The sequence below is a fragment of the Berghia stephanieae genome, chromosome 1 (assembly GCF_034508935.2).
Source record: "Berghia stephanieae isolate SIO BIC M18660-M18661 chromosome 1, UCSD_Bste_1.3, whole genome shotgun sequence".
Classification (NCBI taxonomy): domain Eukaryota; kingdom Metazoa; phylum Mollusca; class Gastropoda; order Nudibranchia; family Aeolidiidae; genus Berghia; species Berghia stephanieae.
Window position 1 is genome coordinate 119,143,452 of NC_088360.1, and position 14,450 is coordinate 119,157,901.

A 14,450-nucleotide genomic window follows, 5' to 3' on the forward strand; every position below is an offset into this window, starting at 1 on the left:
TAACATCTTGGACATGTATTTTATTTCTATTAGATATGTGCATAATTGATATGGCATCATGAAACATCAGTTGTACAGACAAACCGACAAATTATTCAATTGAGCAATTGGTCATTCAAGTTAACAATAGCACCCTCACAGTTGCTAACAGTCTGTGCCGAAATTATGGATAAAAAAGCATCTTGAAATCTTTGAAGTCTGTCTTCATTCATCCTAATATTTATTTTTTTTACAACTTAATTACAGGTTTTAAATTCTATTGTACTGGTACTGTTTTTTGTTTTTTTTTTGCATTTCCTGTGTCTTCTTATTTGGACAAACTTAATTTTCCACAATTCTGTATCTTATTCACTAGCATCGATTCTAATGTTCTGATGGACTTACTTGCCCTCTTCTCAGTCACATTTTTCATCACAATACTAAAAATCTCTTTGTCTCAAAATCCCTTGTTTATCTTGTCTCTTCATTTAAACGATATGAGAAGGGAAGGAAAATGGAAAACCCTCTAAATTAATCTTTGAGAAGATAGCTTAACAAGCTATTCTCACCATTAGATGAAAATAGTAAAGGAGGTTATTTTCACCGTATGTATCAGCCAATCAGAAGCCGGGAAAGAAACTGTGATGTGGTAGCTTAGCCTATGTGGTCCATTTCGAATTCAATATAACCTTATTTCTGCCGTGCAGACGGGTGATTAGTAGCCAACTAGAGCTATAGACTGTCGAGGAATGGTGGACCTAGAATTAAGTAATATCAGATCAAACAATCCCAGCTACCAAATCCTGCTCGTTGGATGAAAGGATCCGAGAAAAAAGAGCTTCACATACCATTGTCCTATCTAAAGATTCGCAAGCAATTGTTGATGTCCTTTCTGCGATGGAAAACCTGTGATAAATATTGGCTTTAGGATATCTATGGTTTAAAAATACTATATGGATTACATGTAACAATTTAAAGACATAATTCAAATTATTTAGTATGTCAGTAACATAACATTCTTTGACTTTCAAGGAATTTAGCTATTTCACTTCAAATGACTATAACTCAATAACCATTGTTAACGAGCAACTCTGTTTTCACTATGAAAAAAATAGAACATGTTAACTATTATATAAGGGAGCGTTCACATATTACGTCATCAGCTAGGGGGGAGGGGGGGTCTACCAAATGTTGACATGTGTTGACATGGGGGAGGGGGGGGGGGGGTCAGACCCAAGATGATGTCATCAAAACATAGGCATATTAAGCCTATTTCAAAGTTTGTTCCTTTCAAAACAGCTAAAGATAAATTGCTATGATGAGTATTGCCCATCTCTCAAGAAACAAGATGGGTAAGGGGTATCACTTCTCAAAAGGCGAACTTGCCCTAAATGTTCATTGTATCACTCCTCGATCACAGCAATGAAAGACCATTCACGAAAATGCGGCATACAAGAAGAACAGCAAATGGGAGAAAGTGATGACGATGAAGATGAAATTGATGATACTATTTATAGTACATTGCCAGAGGTCCAAGGCAGAAACATTTTTGAATCAATTAATTTTATGTTTGGAAATTGAAACAGAAATTCATTCCACTAAAAGACTAATATGCTATAAAATAATTTGCCTCCTATACTATTTTAAATTACACTTTCTGAAATTTTTTTAATAGCACCTGCACCAAGTAGCCTAATTTAAATAATGTTTGTTAGATTTTATCTTTGCAAATTAAAATTTTATGTCCCCATTGTATCGTAAAACATAAATTATCAACAGTTTCTGAAATTAATAAAATGTCTGAATGTGTTTTATCAAACGTTGATAATCAATGTTTATGGTTTGAAAAATGAATAATAAATATTGTGAAATTAAAGTATCTTTTAGTTTTTATTAAATCAGATGACGTCATCATCTGTTGGGGGAGGGGGGGGAGGGGGTCAGGTCAATGATGACAAGTGATGACTTGGGGGAGGGGGGGGGGTCTAAAAAGGGCAAATTTTTGATGACGTAATATGTGAACGCTTCCTAACGTAAAAAAATCAAATCTGTACAGTGACATTATAATGAAATTAACATTTTATCCAATGTACTTTTGGTAAAATACTAGATTTTAGGTGTCTTTTTAATCAAAACCTTAATAATTTATTTTCTGGATGTAATTTCTTCATTTAAAAGCAGTTTTAAAGAAGAAAGATGAATATTTAAGTAAATTGAAGAAAACTTGACTCATAATTTGATAATCCAGTCACAGAAAAAAATTTTAATGCATGTTTTATGCACATTTTTCCTACTCAGTGATCTCCCCTTACTCAATCACAACTTCTTCATCTCTTGTAATCAGCAAGCGGTAACACCATTTAGGCTATATCACGGTACCGGGGCTTTTTGCTAACTGTTCAGTTTCAGTACAGTTTTCGGTGCCATGTATAATAAACACATTTGGATTTTTAATTTAAATTTATATATATCAAACATCAAAATAACAAACTAATCAAATCTTATTTTGTGACAAATCATTTCTTCCCAAAATAGTTTTTGGAATGTCTGCTTTATCCTTCAGAGGAGTTACTTTTGTTGGATCATTCATCTCAATCTCTCTTAATGTCCGTTCATTCCTTGATTCTTGTGTACTCTCAGCTTTGAAGGCTGTGTTTTTGCTTCCTCGAATGGTCCATTCAATATTATATCCAATGAACCCTATCACTGCAGCAGCAGGTAATGTTACATAAGGTGCATAGGTCCGTAAGGCTGCCATTACAACTGGCCACATGATTACAGGTGGGTTGTTTGTTATTACCAGTAAATTTATGTTTTACTTGAAGCACTGATTTTCAAGCAAATCTAACTGCACTTGGAATAATCTGAAAAAAAAAAGGTGCATAAATAAAAATATAAATTATAAAAATAAAGTACAATTCCTTATAGACATTCAACCATGACATGGAAGAAAAATTAAAAGGAGACATTTTGAAGAGTATATTAGTGATTGATGAGATGATTCAAATTGATGACATAGGGTGGCTTTTATGCAAAACAAAGCGATGAAGCCAATCATGAACTGATGTTCAGCCCTTAAGAATCTCGGTTAATAACCCAGGAACTGTTGGTAGCTGGGATAGCATAAAGGTACAGTTCACTCAGGATAATCGCAACTTGGTTAATTACAGCTTTTGGTTAATCGCAACATTTCCCAAGAAACCGAATTAATTCTATATAAAAGTCACTGGTTAATTGCAACAAACTTCGGTTAATCGCAACAAATTTTCGCCCTCAAAAGTGGTAAATTCAAGAAATCAATCTAACAAAATATCATGATTAAATTTCATCATGGAAGAAATCGTGATAAGTTGAAAAATCGAGAGTGAGCGGGATTTAATGCGACAGTAGTGTGTCACCACTTTATTAGAGAGACAAAAGAGGGGCTTTGCAGTATGGGTTTGTGATGTAATCTGTGGCCATTAGATAGAAGGTGGGGGGGCTGGGCATAGTCTTTACAACAGGTAGACAATAACAATAACAGTTGTAAAGAGAGACTGAGCGATATCCTTTGTTTTGGGATTGACAATTGTGCATTGTGATCAATGAGTTTGGTGAGAGCTCTATTGTCTCTCATCACGGCTTAACTATTTGACTCTTACAAACGTTAAGAACAGAAAAATGAAAGTGAATCAATCTGAATAAGACGTCGACTTGCATCAAAGTCAAAGCTGTTTTTGCATGACAAATGTATACAGGGCTGTCAAATGTTTTTTTTTTTTTTTTTAATCATATTGCTCAGTCTGTGGTGGACTAAGAACAATATTCACAACATCTGGTTTGTGTATACCACTAATGTGTAAAATGTTGCCATAGTAGATTGGACACTCGGCTTCAGTTAATCGCCACATTTTAGCTGATCCCAAGGTGTTACTATTATCCGGAGTGAACTGTACACTGAATTTCATTGGTAAGAAAATTTCAATGGATTGCTATTTTTAAATATTATCCACCCCTCCTGAAAATAGCAACCCATAATGAAAAAGTTTGCAAAAAACAAATTCGATATTCCCAGACACATATTTGAAACTCCGCACTTTTAAACAATTATCCATATTCCAGAATATGGAATGTTTCCAAATGCACATAGAAATAAGGAAAGTTAATAAAATATCTATAAAAACATAAAATTAACCAACAATAAATAAGTTGTTACTACATATACACAATATGCGTCGACTTCGAAGTGGGTGTCATGGCTGAATGGTTAAGTCGTCTGCCCTGGAAGGTTTACCAGAATCGACGTTGTGGGTTTGAATCCTGGTCCCGCTACTTTTTTTTTTTTAAAGTCAGTCTTCTTTTTACAGAGCGTTGCAAGGGATAAATCTCCCATCCATCCTTCTCCAAAGGAGAAGAGAATAGACTCGCTCAAAAAAAAACAAAAAAAAATTCCCGACCATCATCAATATCCCCAAAATTGTGGCCAGAATAAACAAATTATAGAAACAAAAGATGATCAATAAAAAGTTAACAGGTAGGTAGGCCTAGGTAGTAAAAATTAAAATGGTTGGTGGACTATGAACAGATTTGATGATTAACAACTTTCTCCCTGGTTGAAAATAAAAAGGCGAATTGCCAGTTTGACGTTTTCAGATCAAAGTGACAAAAGAAATTTCATTGATCCACTTGCTTTAAAAGAAAAAAGCTGGATTGACATTTGATCACGATTTACTCTCATCTTGTGTTAAATACCAATTGCTATTGACTGTTTTGGGACACAAATAACCACTCGCATTTTTTCCAGAATATTTGATATTTTTCACGCCTAGTTTGGCATTTTGCATAAAATCTTTATGCCCACTTGCTACATGTGTCTGGGGATAACCGATTTTCGTTATTCCCAGACAGGTGTCTGGGAACAATGACAGCCTATTAAAATAAAAAGAGATAAAAAGAGAACTCATAATAGCATTCATACTATACATGAAAGCAAACCAGATTTCATAAACTTGGTTGGAACCCGAGGTAATGAGCCTCATTATGAGGGGGAGTTAGGATCACAGTTACCGTTACACTTACCTAGAGAGAAGTGGTTTGATATTTTTTTCAAAAATAAAAAATTAGATCTAGATATCTAAATAATTATTTTTTACACAGACAGATAGGCATTTAAAAACCATTTAATATGATACCTTACTTTTAGATCTAGGATAAACGGTTCCAAAGTTTTACAACTCAAAATTTGCTATTACTATTGCAATTCCCCCACTGGACATCCTCTCGATAAGTCTAAGGCGTGACCAACAACACACATCACCAGCGGCGGCCAAAATAACTCCCCCATCAAAATAATCGTGAATAATTTAGATACAACTACAGTAAAACTACAGCCACAGCTGCGAGGTGGGTGTATGAAGACCTTATAAGATCAATAAACTAGTAATTCTGATATGTCTCACATTGATGATGAAATAATATGGATTCTTTCATTTAATATTGGCTAGGTCACCGAAGAACAAGCTCCAGTCAACCGATAATTGTCTCACAAGCAATCGTCCTTTCCTCTAACTTTTACTTTCGTTTCTTAAAATCCGAGTTGCCAGATGCAAGACAAGATTGCCAGATAGATTTTGCGTTATTCGACATGTGAGTCACGAAAACACGCAGGTCGACGTGTGGGTACTTATTTGCAAATGTAAATATTTTACAAATATACAAATGCATCAACGCAAGTTAAACTGGCGTTAACAAGAGAGAGCTGTTTATCCACTTTGTTTTCAAATTAAGCATCGCTTTCTTTCACTTCCAAGGTCGGTTGCGTCCGACGAGCACACATGACTGATAACAGAAGACAATTATGGGCTTGATTAAACATTCTTGTTTTGGGCAATAATTTGCGTTGGTGTGAGAGTATATCCATTACAACAATGAGCCCATAGAGACGTGTACATATTTGCAGGTCTGAAACCAAAATTATTGGCTCATTGCTGGAATGGAAATACTATCAAACCAACCCAAAACATTCTATATTGCAACCTTTAAAACAAGCCCATGTTTTGCAGTCAGTTATCAGACCTGCAAATAAGGACACCAAGGCCCATAGCATTTCGATGCAAATAAGTACATGTCGATTGCGCCCTGTTAGACATGTATCCTGTTGATAAAAGGCGATATATAGCATTTCTCAGTTTTATATATTTTTTTAAAATGCTGTTATCCATATTTAAAACATGGATGTGGTGCCAGGCACCGTTTGAACCAATAGAGCCACACCCCTGATACTCAATCTCCTGAATTAAAAATAACATTTCCAAGTTCAAGTCCATAAGATGCAAAAGGCATAATGTGCCCATTATTGCATTGCAGATCTCACATATACAAATCACTTAAATCTACAACACACCCTGTCACTCCCGTCTTTCAATCCTCCCGGTGCGCTTGTGTAAGTGAACAACGCGTTGAAATGATATTATGGGGTCTCGATGTCTATTATGTCGTGTGGTAGATTGTTCCGTTCGCGTATTGTTCGAGGGAAAAAGTGGTTTAAACTCAAACCACATTTTTCTTCTTTTAAAAAAATTATAGATGCAAATTTCATCATCTGAATCAGCGCGACATATGTAATGCCATTTTGTGGTGGATTACATGTGACTGTCCTAATCCCAGCAAAAGATCTTAACTAGGGAGGGGCCAGGTTGACCATAACATGCCATTCTACCCAAGCTGAAGCGAAATTAGATCATAAAGAAATAAAGACAACCCACGAAACAACAATAATCACCCTTATGTCCAAGTTCAAAAGAGGAAAGGAATAAATTGTATAAGGAAGAAAAACATTTTTTTAAAACAAACAAAAACAAATGAGTGTTTCTCAAGTGGGCTCGAGTGAAAAAGTAAAAAAGAGCTTTCACTCAGTTTGCTAGAATGTACCAATGTTTGGTTTATTTATATGCACGGATTCTCCGGCCCATGCAGCACTTTAATGTGATTAGTTCTCTTGTGTTTTTGTTTGTTTTTTTTTTCTTAAAACCTATTTTAGAGAGTTTTCATATTTATGTTGATTTAGTGCCGGTATTTAAGAAGATGATTAACAAATCTGCACTTACATAGGCATCTCAGAGAAAGTAAGACAAAGGGACAAGTTCAAACAGAAGACAGAAGGGTTTTACGACGCTTGCAACACAATAAGGTCATATCAGCGTCGGTAAAAGGAAGAAAATGGGACAGTAGAAAGTTCTATAATTACAATTAAAGCACCCAAGAAAAGGTAAGAAAGAGGGAATTGGTTCAAATAGGAGACATGTAGATTCCAAGAGCACACTATCAAAGTACTTAGTTTGGGATCACCAAAAAGTTTCATCTAGACACAAGCACAGGTCCCAACTAAGAGGGATACACTCAAATGTTTACAAATCATGTTTAATATGTAAAGAAAACAATACAATGCATAACAGAGATGATTTACAAGGAAAAAAATATCATCTTCCAAAACTCTAACTATACATTTGACTGTTTCCCTCCCAGCTAGGGTATCCGGCCAGGGCCTGGACAAAACCAAGTAATCTCATTCCAAGATAAAGACAGAAAGCATGTTGGAAAACAGATATTGGGTGATAGAAGACACAGTAGGTGCCTCGCTGCCCACTTAGGAAGGATCCCACTAATTGGGGTACCCTCAGAGGGTTACAAAGTGCATATCAAATGGTAAAAAAAAAAACAACAAAACATTTATTGACTAGAGATAACTTACAAGACAAAAATTTCATCTCTCAAAAAATGGAAATCCCATTGACTGTCTCTCTCCAGCAAGAAACCCGAAGGTAAAAAAAAAGAGAAGTAAGCATTCTAGAACAAGGACAGACAGCCACTTGGAAGAGCAAATGCTATCTATAAGGATAGAAGAATCCACCGACTAACATTCAATTCCACCCACCGTTCCAAAGTTATCTAAGCCCAAGTCAATGTGGCAGATAATTAGGTAATAAAAAAAGGATACTAGATAAAGTGTTAAGATTACATGAAAGAGGCCTGTTCAAATTAGGAACAGAAGTGGGTTCCAAGAGTAATATTTAAAAAAAAATGTTTTAATGTTTTTACAGCGCTTTCAACACATTAAGGTCATATCAGCGCTGTTTATGTTTTTAAGGGTTTTACGGCGCTTGCAACACATTTAGGTTATATCAGCACCAGTAAAAAGGAAGAAAATGGGATAGTAAAAAGTTCTAGAATTACAATTAAAGCACCCAAGAGAAAGTAAGACAAAGGGGAATGGGAACGAATAGGGATCAGATGAAGATTCCAAGAGCATACCACCAATGTACTTAGTTTGAGATCACCTATAAGTCTCATCCGGACACAAGCACAAAATCCAACAAAGAGGAATACACTCAAATGCTTACATTATACATTACAAATAACAAATATAATAATACATAACAGAGAGATGATTTACAAGGAAAAAAATATCATCTCCCAAAACAATAATTATGCATTTGACTGTTTCCCTCCGACGAGGGCCAGGAAAAAAACAAATAATCTCATTCCAAGACAAAGACAGAAAGCATGTTGGAAAACAGATATAAGGGGATAGAAGACACAGTATGTACCTCCCTGCCCGCTATGGGAGGTCAGGATCCCCACCCAGTTATCAGCGCTGTAAAAAGGAAGAAAATGGAACAATCAAAACATTCTAGAATTACAATCAAAGCGCCCAAGAAAAAGTAAGACAAAGGGGATTTGGTTCAAATAGGGAAAAGAAGAAGTAGATTCCAAGAGCATACCGTCAATGTACTTAGTTTGAGATCATGTTAAAGTCTCATCCAGATCCAGACATAAGTTTAGGATCCCACTAAGAGGAATACACTCAAATGTTTTTACAAAATTATAACTATCAGTGCTTATTAGAGAGATGATTTACAATGATAAAAATATCACCTCCCAAAACTAACACTATACATTTGACTGTTTCCCTCTCAGCTCTCGGGCAAGGGCCAGGACCATTTAATCCTATTCCAAGACAACGACAGAAAGAAATTCGGGAAACAGATAAAAAGGGATAGAAGACGCATCAAGTGGCCTCCGGCCCGCCATGGGAGGTCAAAAGACCGCACCTAGTAGGGTAATAAGTCTATCTCGGGAACAACCAGACACTAGCACAGGATCCCACCAAGAAGAGTGGTACACTAAGATGGTTACAAAAAGTAGGTATGATAATAACAATAATACAGTAATAATAATAATAATAATATTGATAATAATAGGGATGATATTCATGGAATGTATCATCTCTAATAAAGAGAATAAATCTATGCCCCCCCCCCCCCCTCCCTCTCAAGAAAAGACTCAGGGCCTGGACAAGACCAAATCAATGGTTTCGTTCTGACCACACAAAGCCATATGGATAGGGCAAATAATATAGAGGAAAGCAGACACACCACACGTGGGCTGATAAAGCAACTCCCGCCCAGAAGGCCGCAGTTACTCAAAGGGAATTTCACTCAATACAATCTATTTAAACACAGCACAAGGAAACTAAAGAAGACGTGTTTTTTTCCAAAATAATTTCTTTAATTAATTCCACAATTGTTTTGTTGAAGACGTAAGATGTGATATAATTTAAAGAAAAAGTAAGTAAAACCCTCTTTAAGATGTAAAATTGAATATATGTTTAAGTTTAAAGAAATATTTGGATTTATGCAAGGATGCACTTAACATTTTAAAAAATGTATTAAAGCTATGATAGAAATCAATTCAGACAGTGTTCATGTATTATTGATCAACAATGAAGTGAAAAGAGACAAGTTGGAACAAGAGGTAGACGATGTCTAAGACATAGGGGACCTACAAACAATGAGTGGCAATTCTAATGTAAATTTCAACTTCTTTTTTGTTTATGTTTTGATCCTACTAATGCAAATGTGAGATCAAGTGCGATCCAGTCTGAATGTATTATGTACCCTCAAGTGTGTTGTGTGATTTATTGGATAGAAAAGCTATAGTATCCATTTGAAAGAAATAAATATACAAAAAATTACTCTCACATCGTGGTATCCTTAAGTAGATTTGTTTGTTTGTTTTTGTTTTAAGGGTTTTACGGCGCTTGCAACACAAGGTCATATCAGCGCCAGTACAAAGGAAGAAAATGGAATAGTAAAAAGTTCTAGAATTACAATTAAAGCACCCAAGAAAAGGTAATACGAAGGGGAATTGGTTCAAATAGGAAAAAGATGTAGATTCCAAGAGCACACTATCGAAGTAATTAGTTTGAGATCACCTAATACTCTCATCCAGACACAAGCACAGGACCCCTCTAAGAGGAATACACTCTGTTTACAAATCATATATAATATGTAAACAAAACATAATACAGTGCATAACAGAGAGATGATTTACAAGGAAAAAAATGTCATCTCCGAAAATTATCTATACATTTGACTGTTTCCCTCTAAGCAAGGGTATCCGGCCAGGGAAAGACAAAACCAAGACAAAGACAGAAAGCAAGTTGGAAAACAGATATAAGGGGATAGAAGACACAGAAAGCACCTCTCTTCCCACTATGGGAGGTCAGGAACCCCACCCAAATTAAGCAGATTGTAAAACCAGTTTCTTGCGACATGAAATTAATAGATTTTACAGTTATTCCTTTTCAAACGCACAATTCATTGATATTGACAGATACCACACTTGGATAAGGAAACAGCATTAATACATCAACAAACTGGCATCATCCTGCAACACTTGAAGTTGTAGGTCATTTCACTACCAAAGGAAGATAAAGGGATTGTCAAATGAGAACAGTGCTCACTGGATTCTACCTTTTTAGCGTGCTAGAATTCAGCAAGTGCTGTATCGACCTTGAATTTAGTTTCGCCTGAGAAAAAGTAAGGCAAGGAATGAAAATATACCTACTGTCCCATTTTGAATGCCAACCGTGTAAATTTGAATATTTTCTATATTTAAGCCCAAAATGGTATTAAAATTAAAAGCAGGTGAGTAAAAGCTTGGTCCCGATATCTGATCTACAAATATAATAATGTGTTGATAAAATCAGGAAAAGGGACTTCATTTCTAAAACAGACTTATGCTGCTTTAGGGTAGAAAAATTCAAAGGTGTTTTGTCTAAAAAAAAAAAGAAAAAAGAAAAAGGTATTATCTTGTTTTTGTTTTTGTTTTTAAGGGTTTTACGGCGCTTGCAACACATTTAGGTTATATCAGCGCCAGTAAAAAGGAAGAAAATGGAATAGTAAAAAGTTCTAGAATTACAATTAAAGCACCCAAGAGAAAGGAAGACAAAGGGGAACTGGGAACAAATAGGGATCAGATGCAGATTCCAAGAGCAAACCATCAATGTACTTAGTTTGAGATCACCTATAAGTCTCATCCGGACACAAGCACAAAATCCAACAAAAAGGAGTACACTCAAATGCTTACAGTATACATTTAAAATAACAAACATAATAATACATAACAGAGAGATGATTTACAAGGAAAAAATATCATCTCCCAAAACAATAACTATGCATTTGACTGTTTCCCTCCCAGCTAGGACTCAGGCCAGGGCTAAGAAAAAACCAAGTAATCTCATTCCGAGACAAAGACAGAAAGCAAATTGGAAAACAGATAAAGGGGGATAGAAGACACAGTAAGTGCCTCCCTGCCCAAGGTATTATCTCTTCCTGAGCCTAATACTAGAAATCATATTCAAACAGATAGTATGAAGAGGTGATAGATCAATTCATGAGCTATTTCAATATTGTGGACACAGACGTATAAAGCAAATGATCATCATGTTCAATATCTTAAAAACGATTTGAGATTGATGAACCCCTCTTGAAACAGAACTGTATGTAAAAGTCATGAGTTTGTTCTCTAATATTTAAAAAAAAAACAAACAAAAAAACAAAATATGTCATTTTAGGACGACATCAAAACTGAAAGATCTGCCACTTACGTATTGTACCGCCAAACCAAATAGGACTGCAAAAAACAAAAAAAAAACAAAACCAGAGTATGATACAATAAACCATCTTGCACTCTGCAATTCTTCCAAAACTATTCTTCAGCTCTTTAGCATAATTAAACTTTATTACAACTACTAATTCATTTCTCAACATTCATTATAAATTGAGATACTCATTATTCAAAGAATAAACAGAGAGCGATGATGAGATTCTAGCACAGCCTAAGAAAATAGGTCAACATGCATGTGTGTGCAAAGACACAAAATACTGTACTCGCTGGATTGTAGCAGGCCAAATTCCAGCACACTGTGCAATACGATACGTTGGAGCTGGATGACCAACTCGTAACCATAAAATTAGTCATTATCTCACATGAACATCAGGTTTCAGCACGATCGGATTCCAGTATGCCTTTTAGCTTCCCCAGAGACAGATTGCCAGAATCCACCGAGTACTGTGTAATATTTTGTGTAATTAATGGCTTGTAAATGACCAATTTAACTCTCTCGAGTTCATATGCATGGAAAATCGAACAAATTTGTTCGATTTTCAATGAGGGTGAACTCGAGAGAGTTAAGATAATTGATCTGATAATGACAGGTGGCATTTCTTGCCTAAAATCCACGAATAAAACAAAACCAAAGGTAAAAGTTTAATATCAGAATGTAATTGAAAAAAAAAAAAACAGTCGATAAATCAAAACATCCTCATAAAATCAGAATGAATGGTAGGTCTGCAATAAGTATTGTTCAAACAGAGAAAAGGAGAACCGAAGTTCAAGCTATCATTAAGTTTGAGTCTTAAGACCCCCCCCCCCCCCCCCTCCCCCTCCTCCTCCATTGAACAAGTGATACTGCTGTTGAATAATAATAATATCCAAAGAAGACTCGCAAATTAAATAATGGTAGTGATTGGCATTAAGTTGATGATTATTTTATCTACCTCACTTAATAATTTATAACGCACACACACACACACACACACACACACACACACTCAAACAATTTACATTCTAGATTGATTTGGTTATTTAAATCTCAAGGTGGTTGAATAACTTTAAAATCATATCAAAATATTCCAATCAAATAATCAGTAACAACTCTTGTAACATCCGATTATTTCTAGACATAAGAGGCAACCCATCACTGTGAATGTTTTGAAAATGTATTTCGTGGGATTTTAAAAGTGCCTGCATCACTTTTTAGGTCACTTCAGACAAACCTACATGGAAAGGATAAATAAGGGGAATAGAGGAGATGCAGAATCTGCCAGCCCTGTCAGCCAATGTTCCCTGCTCTATGAGTAATTCCACCCTGAGCATCCTGTAAGCTGATAGTCTCAAGGCAGGTCCAAGGTAAAACCTATTGGTTTCATTCCCCCCACATGGAAAAGACAAATTACATTGGAATTTGATAATAAGGGCGTGAACTATGTAGAATCTCCTGCCAGATATGGCACGAGTCCTAAATGGGATTTCACCTAACATTATACTTGATTCAAAACCAAGACTGCAAACTTCTAACAATGATTCAATTACGGTGAGTTACAACAAAATGTGAAAAATTAAAAACTTGTTAGCAAGATGTTTGGGGTTATTTACACTTTTCTGATTGTATTTTTATGGCAGTCTTCTAATATCATGAAATCTAATATCATTTATGATAAATGTGGAATAAAAAGTGAAAAGGAATAATGTTTTCTCAGATTAATATTTCAACACTGGTTGAAACATCTCACTTGCGTCTAAGGTCCATGCATTATCACATTTATGTAACTTGCAATATTCAGCTCAAACAATATTTACAATGAAGAAATTATATTCAAATCTGGGGTTTTAAGTTTAAGATGTGACTACAATTTTGTAAAATTTGAGGTGAGTCATAAAAAAAAAAAAATTCTGCTTTTAAAACAAACCTAAGTTTAAGGGTTTTACATTCTTACGACACTTTTAGGTCATTTCAGAGTCAGTAAAAAGGAAGAAAATGGGTTGTCAAAAAATTCTAGATTTAAGATTATAAGCACCTAACAAAGATAAGACAAAGCAGAGTGGTTCAAATAGGAAAAGAAATTAGAGGAACAGTCAACTTTTAAAACAATATTATATTTTTAAAAAACAAACTACAAGGCTTAGTCAAAAAGTAATGGACCATTTCTCCTACTGAGTTCATTTCTTTTTCATGTGAAGTCATACTTGGCCCAATTGGACTTACCTTAAACATGTACTCTTTAAACCAAAAGTTGAAATTCTGTCATATTTTGACAAAGTTATCGCAGTTCAAAATGGCTGCCCCCATGCCGTCAGCGACAGAGAGCAATCATTGAATTTTTTGTTCTCGAAAGAGAAACCTTAAGATAATTTATAAAACTTGGGCTTTAGTTAGGCAATCCATCACCCAATCTGACACCCCTCAATCATGTCTTTATCTGACAAACCAAGTGATGGTCGCCCTCCAAGCAGTGTCAACCCAGTTAATCGAATAAAGACAGAAGCTTGATAAGATCTGATAAGAATATCTCTTGATAAGATAGCAG

The 14,450-nt window shown here is 35.3% G+C and overlaps 1 long non-coding RNA gene across 1 annotated transcript; it reads right to left on the minus strand.

The window, feature by feature from the left end:
• On the minus strand, positions 1–5,537 carry LOC144962906 (uncharacterized). Its single transcript, XR_013643541.1, has 2 exons — positions 5,418–5,537; positions 1–2,843 (listed from the first exon to the last, which is right to left on the minus strand). It is a non-coding gene; the product is annotated as an uncharacterized LOC144962906 (long non-coding RNA).
• Between the last annotated feature and the right edge of the window lie 8,913 nt (positions 5,538–14,450).